We start from the raw sequence: 9816 nt of genomic DNA, 5'->3' as shown, positions 1-9816 counted from the left end.
CATTCACTTTTCTATTCACAAACACAATTTTCATTATTTACATGAAAATCAAAATACATTACATAAGTTTCATTTACACAAAGAAAAATAAAAATCAATTACAAAATACCAAAATGAAGCCTAGTGTCCTACCAATGCACTGTAGGTGGTGAGGTGACACGGACACTGTGCAGAGCTGCAGGATGGACTCACCCAGTCTGCGGTCTACTGGGCACACGATCAGTATCTCCAGAACCTACGCGTGGCAAAAGCAACGCGCTAAGCAATGATGCTTAGTGGTGCAATAATAAAATAAAAGAAAATAGCAGAAAATAAATATGTATTGAATGTATATGTCTTATTTGTTTTGTATTTGTTATATTCATTTATTTCTTTAACTTTGTCCATTTTCATTCATTTGGTTGCCCAAGTAACCTATACTGGACGACTGGACTAGATAAACGGGTAAACTGGCACTGGGTATCAAGTAAATCGGGTCGTCACACCATCGGTCACATATGTATCTCCCGGTGTGCATCAGAACAGCTAACAAGCTGTAAATAATATTAGGCACGATGCCAAGTCTCAACACAATATCAAAATGGCTAAAAGCCATAAAATCACAGAATGGCATAATGCCATGTGCAGTACTGCTAACTGAACCCTATTGGCATGCCAAACTATCCAAACCAATCTTGTTAGGTATACTAGGGCATTTGATACTTTTAAATTCTTCAATTTTTGCATTTCAAGTTTTGGTGTCACTATTCATCTCATTGGTCAACAAAAATGTTGATTTTTTGATAGAAAATAGGTACATTGGTTTTGACACTCCCAACATATCACATTTTGCATTCAAAACTTGTTGGCATTAAGCATTAATACCATTTCTAAGTTTAAACCAAGGGAAATAGAATTTTCAGTTTTTGTAACCCAACTTTACTGTTCCATTGGTGACTGTTACAATGAAAATTTGAGGAAATGATAAACATGAAAGTTGTTCCTTATTTTTTCTAGTTGAATTTCTTTTTTTGAATCACTCCATTTGGAGTTTTGTAGCTCCAGATATGGTCCAAAAACCACAGCTAGCCAGATTTCAAATTTGCAGAATTTACCAAATCTACAGTACCATGAATAGTGACTACCACTGCCTTGTTGGATGGGTTATGGCCATAATTTGGGGTAGGTTTCTTCATGAAAGTTGTTTGTCTATGTCTTATCTTGTTGCTGTAAAAATTTCAGGTCAATTGACCATATCTACAGTGAGTTATGGCCAAATGAACAGTTACTGTTCATTTGGTCATTCTGCAGAACCTGTTTGCAGGGTATCCGGATTGGGGCCAATTTTTGGTCCACTTGCTTTAGTCTTTTGGACATGGTTTCTTCAGCAAAATTGTGCCATTATAAGTCTAGTTTCATTTCCAATTGGCCAAACACCAATTGGACCTACACAGCCAAAGATATGGCAGTCCAAATAGGCTAGACTCACAGCCTCATTGCTGCTGTCACTAGGCAGCCTACCAATTGGGTTTGTAACACTTTAGTTCACTTCAAATTATGATTAACTTGCCTCAAATGGTCACTAATTGACCATTAGAATGTCCATTAATCATTTCATAAGCCAAGTCCAATTTTTCACTCCCAAAACCCTAATTTCCCATTTCAATTCACCCATACACCTAATTAAACACTTTCATTCATTATATATGTGTATATACCCCTCAAACATAATCTCTAATTCATTCTAAGATTAAAACAATCAAACTCATTCCTTCCTTAGGGCTGCCGAAATTCATGTACACATACACATGAGTTTTTGTCCATTTAAATTACAATTTCTTACTAAATTCAAGTCCCTAATCATGAAATTAAAGAGTTTTAGGTATATAGATGCACTAACCTCTTGTAGGGCAGAATTTTTCAAGCTTAAACTTCACTTCCTTTCCTTTTCTTGGCTGCCAAAAGGTTATGCAAGGTACAAGGATAAATTTTTGTGAAAGAAGTAGGAGAATTTATGGTGAAGGGAGGAGGGAAATTGAGCTTGTTGAAGTTGTCAATGGAGGTTGGGCAAGGCAAGGGTTTCGGCTGGTTTTGGGGAAGGAGAAGGCTGCTGCTTTCTTTAATTTTTTTGGTCATATTTATCTCTTTTTATTTGTTAGTTGAATGTTTGTTTAAATGTGATTGGTGGTAGCTTTTTAAATGACATCACATTATGTCATAAATGAGCCTTTTTTTTATTTTTCTTTTCTTTTCATCACTACTCAATTTCAATTTAATTTTTAGTAATGTTTATTCATATTTTATGTCATAATAATTATTTACTCAACTGGACAAGTCGGCCAAAAATCACCTCTGAAGGCGAAATAACTAAAATGCCCTCCGTTTGGCTTAACGGGTCAAAATTGTCTGTACCGATTGAAAAATTTTTCTAAATATTTTCTTGGCATTCTAATGCCATAGGGACCTCAATGACCCTTCTCTGGAGTCCCAAAAATTATTTTATAATTTTTCCCCGGGTCTAGGGCTCCTAGTTGCGAGAACCGCAACTTCCCTCTGGGTTACCCATCGCTAGGGCACCAGCTCGTTTAACTTGGTTGTATTTTATTTCTAAAATTTTTCCTAAATTTTTCTTATTAATGTTTGAGTTAATTATGATTCCTCACTTTAGTTTAAATATTTTTCCGAACGTTCTAGCTGTCCGGACCGACACCGGTCACCGGAACAGTAGAATGTACGGAGTTGCTACCGGGAGGGTGTTACATAGAGACCCGAGCTGTTGACCTAGATTAGGTAGGCCCCAGATGAGAGTTGTGATTGTTGTTATAGGTCTGAAGCTCTGCGTGTTATGTTTTGTTGAGTTTTCTTCAAAGAGTTAGGTCTAATTATAAGGGAGATTCTATCGAAATTTCGGCAAGACCTTAGAATTAGTTCTTACTTTTGCAATTTAAATTAATTAGTTAATTTTATCAGTCTTTTGATAGAAGTCAATGTGTACATATAGGTAATCGGTGTCAGCCAGTCTTTTTCTTTCCAGCCAGCCATTTGTAGTCGAGTCAACCAATTTGTGAGTTAGATGTTAATTATTTTTGTAATTTCAATATTATTTATATTTTTGGTATGCTTATGCATTTTATAAATATATTTACATACTTAGTTAAATAAATTAAAAGCATTCTTATTGTTGCACATTTATTGATTGGTAATTACTTGTATTTGCTACTCTGAGGATAATTTGGAGCTCTGTGTATATGTGTGTGTTATATATTGTATATGATGGATATGGATTTGATGGGTAGTCATGGTTTGACTTAGTCTTGCTGAAACTCTGTCTTTATGGATATGAAAAGTCAGGGTGAGGTATAATTTTGAGTTGATCTCATTTGTTTTCGCGCTTAGATTTAAGCAAAAGTCCGACTTTAGTTGAGTTTGCTGGCGAGATTTGAATTAAGAGAGCAGTATAAGGGATCAATCCCCATATTTATATATTAATGTAATATATTGGGTGTGTATGTAGCTTCAAATTATCTTTTCATATAAATATTAGGGAGTTACTTGTTATGTGTGATGGATGTGCATTACATAGTAAGATTGCACAATTTTACATAGTTATAGAAATTGTACCTATAATTAATATCTAAATTTACTAAGTTAAACACTCACTCTTATTCAATAATTTTGCCCAGGTTACAGAAGGAGAAATTTTATTTCAAAGTTTAATATGAACTTTTCATCCGTAGGTTATTGCACTGCTTAGTTGCTAATTTTTATTATGATTATTTATTTATTTAATTTTTAGAGTTCTGCTATGATATTGGTATATAAATATATTATTTTAAATAATAAATTGTTTATGTTGAGTATTAGAATTAAGATAGACTCCCCTAATTATGTATATATAATGACTTTTGAACTGAGATAACCTAAATTTAATAATAATGTTTTTTTTTTGTCTTATGTGATGATTTTTGAAGTTAGATTTAATTATGAGTTTGTGAATAATAAAATTTATTATTAGCTTCAAAAACTTTAAATTAATCTAAATTTTAGTGTCAATTCAGCTCATAAAATTAGATCATAACAAATTAAATTCAATTTTATGAATGCCCTACCCTTTACCATTTCAAAAGAGACGCTCAATAAAGGAGGTGCGACATGGTACTTATAGCGCATGCCACGTGATGTAAGCAAGTTGGCTCACAGATTGCTTTGCATGTTGGCTCGCCATTTTTTTTAATAAAAAAAATAAAATTTTGATTCAAATAAAAGTAATACACCAATACCAATTCGGTTAAGATTTGGGGTTTAAAGGAGATCAAAACTAACTCCTATAAATGATTTTGAGCTAATTCAGGCTCAAGATCATCGACTCGAGCTGATCACAAGTTCAACTGATTAGGCTCAATTCAATTCTAGGCTTCAATTCGTGGCTAGTTTTACTACCAGTTAGCGGTCAACATCTGTTAATTTAATTTAATTTGATTTAAAAATAAAAAAACTAAATAAATAAAAATTTTTACCAAATAAAATTGAACTAAATAAAAAAAACAGTTGGATTGAATTGAAAATATTAAATTTTTAACATATTAAACTGAATCGCTTATTTCAATTTTTAGTTTAATTTTTAGACTCATTTAAAATTTAATTTTAATTTTAATTTTTTATTTTAATTTAAAATTTAATGATAATTAATTAAGAAATAAATTATTTTTTTATTAAAATTTAGTCTAATTATTTTTTTTTCAAAATATAAATAAAGCTGAATATATCAAATTTCTTAAAATAAAAAACTAAAGTAAACCCAATTAAAAAATTTTAAACAAAATTCTCGAATTATTATTATTATTTCATTCCAACTCAATTCTACTCACACACCGAATACTCCCGCCACCAGTTACGCTAATAAAACCCTAGCCACCTTCTGCTCATTTACCAACTTTGTATTGAAAGAAGCCAAGCGGGGGAGAGATGGCAAAAATGGTGTCCGGGTCGGGAATCTGTGCAAAGGTGGTGGTGGTGGACGCGCAGCATAACATGTTGTGGCGGTTGGCGTCGACGGTGGCGAAGGAGCTCCTGAACTGGCAGAAAGTTGTGGTGGTACGATGCGAGGAGATTTGCATGTCCGGAGGATTGGTAAGGCAGAAGATGAAGTACATGAGATTCCTCCGCAAGCGCATGAACACAAAGCCCTCTCATTGACACATTTACTTCCGTGCCCCTGCTAATATCTTCTGACGTACCGTCCGTGGGTCCGTTCCTTTCTCTCTCTCACTTTCTCGAATTTCATTGATTTTAGTAATGCTGTGATTTTGCATACGCCTTGTGTAGTTTAGTGCTCTGTTTGGTTGACTAGAAAATGTGAGAAAAAATGAGTATCAATTTGGATTTGTTGGTCTCTATTTTGACTATCTGTTTTGGTTCTGGAAAGTGGATCGGTGAACTTGACCTCCAAAGAGCTTGGTTAACTCGCTTCATTAAGCATTATGGTCAATTGATTGCTATTGGTGTTAGAATGAGTTTGGTATTTGTCTTTGTTTATTGGGTTTGGGTCTCACTCTGCTTTCCTTTTCTGAAAAAATGGATGACAAAATTTGCTAAGAATCCGATTCAGCTAGGCTTTTAGGTGTTAAGGGCTGAAGAATTTTGGGATCATATTTGTTTTGCTATTTTGGTAGAATGATCCCACACAAGACTAAGCGCGGGGAAGCTGCACTTGCACGTTTGAAGGCTTATGAGGGTGTCCCTCCCCCATACGACAAGATGAAGAGGATGGTTATCCCTGATGCCCTTAAGTGAGTGTTCCTAGTTTAGGCTCTGACTTGATTGGGATTTTTAGTTTATTTGGTGTTCTTTCAATTTTATTTGGTATTGATTTTTTTTTTCTTAACTTTATTATAAAACTAGGGTGTTGAGAGTTCAGAAGGGACACAAGTACTGCCTGTTAGGCCGGCTATCATCTGAGGTTGGATGGAACCTTTATGACACCATCAGGGTGAGTCTATAGTGCCTGGATTCTCTTGCCATGCTTATGTTCTTGGTTTAATTAGATGTGCACAAGGTGGCTGTTGTTTGAGTTTATTTTTTTTATTCTAGTTGTTGGAATGGCAATATTTGATGGACTTGCTCGATGTGATATTGCCTTTATATTGTCAGTTTAATTATCATTAATTGGTTTTTCTTTTTATAATCATCTGGTTCTGAGGTAAATCAAATTCTATTAAATTGCTGATTAAGAGGGTTTTTTTTTCTTATTCTTTTCTCTGTAAATAAGGTCGTAGGCAACTGTTTCTTTAGCACATTTGTTGTCTTGATGTTTGATCCCTTCTAGGTTGTTCAATCTAGTTTGAGTATATGGCCATTTTCTTTCTATGTTTTGCAATTTTGGCTGCTTGTTTTTGGAATATTTTTGAACATGGCACAAGCTTCTGTTGGCATGTTCATTTTTGTTGGTTGTATAAACTGTTATTATAGTGTTTCAGCTTGGCAATCAAGTATCAACTCAGGGGAAAACGCTTTGTTGCCTTGTCTTCTCCTTTTTCTGCCATGTATAGCCTGGTGCAATTGATGAGAAAAGTATGTATGCAAATTTATGTCGAATTATCTTATTGTCCACAGGAGCTGGAGAAGAAGAGAAAGGAGAGAGCTCAAGCTTTGTATGAGAGGTAAAAGCAATTGAATAAACTCAGAGTGAAGGCAGAGAAGGTTGCAGGGGACAGGCTTGGTTCTCAACTAGAGATACTGACTGCTGTCAAGTACTGAGGTTTCAGCCATTTAGTAACTTAGCTAATAGCTCACAATTTTGTTCAGGATTCTCAATGGATATTTTTATGGTTTTACTTTTGATAGAAGAAAGTGAAATTGGAATTACTGCCAAATCTTTTTTTTTTGTTATTTAGTGGGTGTTTATCTAAACTAGCTTATAAGCTTTAAAAATAAGCTAACTTATTTATTTATAATAATTTTTGGACTTATGAGTTAAAAAAAAAAAAAAAAGCTGAGGGATGCAGTTTTTATTTTAGTGTTTATAAGTTAATTTGATCAAATATTTTATTATATTATCTTTATTTAATTTTTAAAATTTCATTATAAATATCATTTATTATCTTTTTTAGTCATTCTAAGATGCTTAAAATTTATAAGTTTAATTAGCTTATAAGCAATAATGGGTACTTTTATGTTGATTTTTATAAGTTAAACACCCTCTTAGTGTGCCTTGCTACTTACTAAGATTTTGCCTATTTATTAATTATCAATTTCTACAAAATTTAGGAATGAAAATATTCACATTTAAAATAATAATTAATAAATTGTTTATTAAAAAAAATTAATAAGAGAGATACGTATTTATATGATCACGTTATTAATAAAAGAGATAATGCATAGACATTTTGATTATTGCAATAAACAAGAGGGAAATTCTTATTTTTAAACTCATCTATAATAGATTTAAGATATAACATATATTATGTTATGTATAGTGAGATGTACATATAAAATTGATGAAATTTATATATTTGTGCTTTAAATTCATGAGATATTAGAATTCATAGAGGCAAATATGAGTGTGGATTGGCTTGCATGGACATTTATTTATATGCCTCCAAAAAGGAATCCTCTTCTAAAAAGTTTGCTACTGTCACATTTAAAAAGATGTAATAAAATTTGGATAAAAGGGCATAGTCGACCCTGAGAAATGGTATAATGGAACTTTCCTTTGAATTTCTTGATCAAGTGTGCCAGTATATGATAGAAGTTAGTTGTTAAAGAAGCAATACTTTTAAATTGATTTGGGTGAATTGAATTCCAATTTTACCCTCCAGTACATCCTTTAGAATTTTAAATTATGTTTGGCAGTGTGGGTCCCTTTTATGTGTTGGGAAGTTTCAGTTACATATTTGCCCCTTCCTCCATGCTTTTTTCAGTTCACAAAGGCCTAGGCTTTTTGGCTCTTCATTGCTTATTCTATGTAGGAGTGTGAATTAAAATTCATGGAGATGGTGAAGTCGTTTATTCCCGCCCTCTCAAAATATGCAGATTTAATTAATTTAGCATTCTTTTCTTAATTTTCTGCCCTATTAAGATTAAAGCTACCATTTTTCTTTTTGATTGAAGATAAATACATCGAAATAATATTTTTCATGTAATTTTTGTAATGTCAAGGAAATTTCCATTGCATCTTAAGGGGGTGTTTGGTTTACCTGTTGGGTATAACTGATAGCTGATAGGCACCCAAATAGGTAAATTGTGGTGTTTGGTAAGTTTAAAAAAATAGAGCTGATAGCTGATGGGCAACTGATATGATACCCATCAGCTGCATTTTGTATCAGCTCTAAAAATAGAGCTGTTTCTCATTAGCTGATAGCTGATCTGATTTTATTTTTTATTTTGACCATATTATCCTTTTTTATATAACTTGAAAATTAATATTATTAATATTTTTATTTTTTTATTTGTAATTTTAATATTTTAATTAATGTATTTCAGCTTTGTTAAAATATTTTTTATTAATAACATAAAATATAAAATATTTATTTATATTCAAAAACTTAAAATTAATTATAAATTTTTCTATTAACAATAATAATTATTTTATTATTTTATCTATATTTTTAAAATTATTTAATTATCTTAAAAAATAATTATTTTCTTATTTCAATAATAAAATAAATGATATAATATAAAAGATTAATAATTATATATTTATTTAAATAATATAATATATTAATTTAATAATTATATATTTAATTTAATAATAAAATAAATAATATAATGTAATAAATTTATAATTTTATATTTATTTAAATAATAAATTAAATTATATGATATATACCCTTATTAGTCATTTCACATATTAATAGCAACAGCTAAATATAATTTTACCAAACACTTAATATAAAACAGCTATCATCAGCTATCAGTTATCAGCTATCAGCTACAAAGAATAACTATCACCTATAGCTATCGATTGTATTCAACGATTATTAATCCAAACAGGCCCTAAATATGTTATCTTCATGTTTGCGAATAATTCTTATCTTTAGCATCATGTTCGACCGAACTTGGTTGTATGTCTTTGAAAACGTATTAGGCATATAATGCTTATTGCTGGTTTAGATCTGTCCAAATATGTGATTCGTGAGTTTTTTTTCCTTTTCTATTAATTTTGTATATTGATCGTCTATTCTATAATTGTGTGCCATTGAATCTATAGATATTCCACTCTATTAAAAAAAAATTTAAAAAAATATTTTCCAATTTAAGAATATTGAAGACTTGTTTATTAGCATAAATGAAAAATGGGAAATTTGTTAACAGACGAATTAATGAAAAATCTTGTAAAGTTCAGGGGTTTGAAAATGGATTTTTCTTAGAAAAGATAAATTATGTGGTGGATTATACTTAGTATCGGATTCATGACAAGGAAATGAAATCCCATATTAAAGTTGCAATAAGCTTTTTTTAAACTGAGTTTTCAAGATGTAAATATTAAATATTAGATATACCCATCTACAATGTTAAATCTATTAAATTTTAAATAATTTCATATTGTGATGGTTTGTTATGGAAGGTGGTATTTTTATATTAAAAATTCTGCCACAACGCGCAGGTTATTAGCTAGTATACCATGGAAACAAACAGAAAAATCAGTACCCAGTTAAGTTATGCAGAACCTTCTGATATTATTCTATGGAAAATATTGTAGATGCATTGATGCATGCAAGACATTTCCTCAATTCACAAAGGTCGCCAAATCCCATTAATGCCGATGAGAAATGGTTATTTTCTAGGCCATCTATTGTAGCTAAGCCATATATTATGACCTAAAAATAGAAGCTATAT

At 31.4% G+C, this 9816-nt stretch overlaps 1 pseudogene; it reads left to right on the top strand.

The window, feature by feature from the left end:
• Positions 1-4826: 4826 nt before the first annotated feature.
• LOC110643033 (60S ribosomal protein L13a-3-like) lies at positions 4827-6851 on the top strand (annotated as a pseudogene).
• The last annotated feature ends 2965 nt before the right edge of the window (positions 6852-9816 follow it).

Source organism: Hevea brasiliensis, chromosome 7 (assembly GCF_030052815.1).
Source record: "Hevea brasiliensis isolate MT/VB/25A 57/8 chromosome 7, ASM3005281v1, whole genome shotgun sequence".
In the NCBI taxonomy this organism is placed as follows: domain Eukaryota; kingdom Viridiplantae; phylum Streptophyta; class Magnoliopsida; order Malpighiales; family Euphorbiaceae; genus Hevea; species Hevea brasiliensis.
This window is presented reverse-complemented; position numbering and strand designations above follow the sequence as displayed.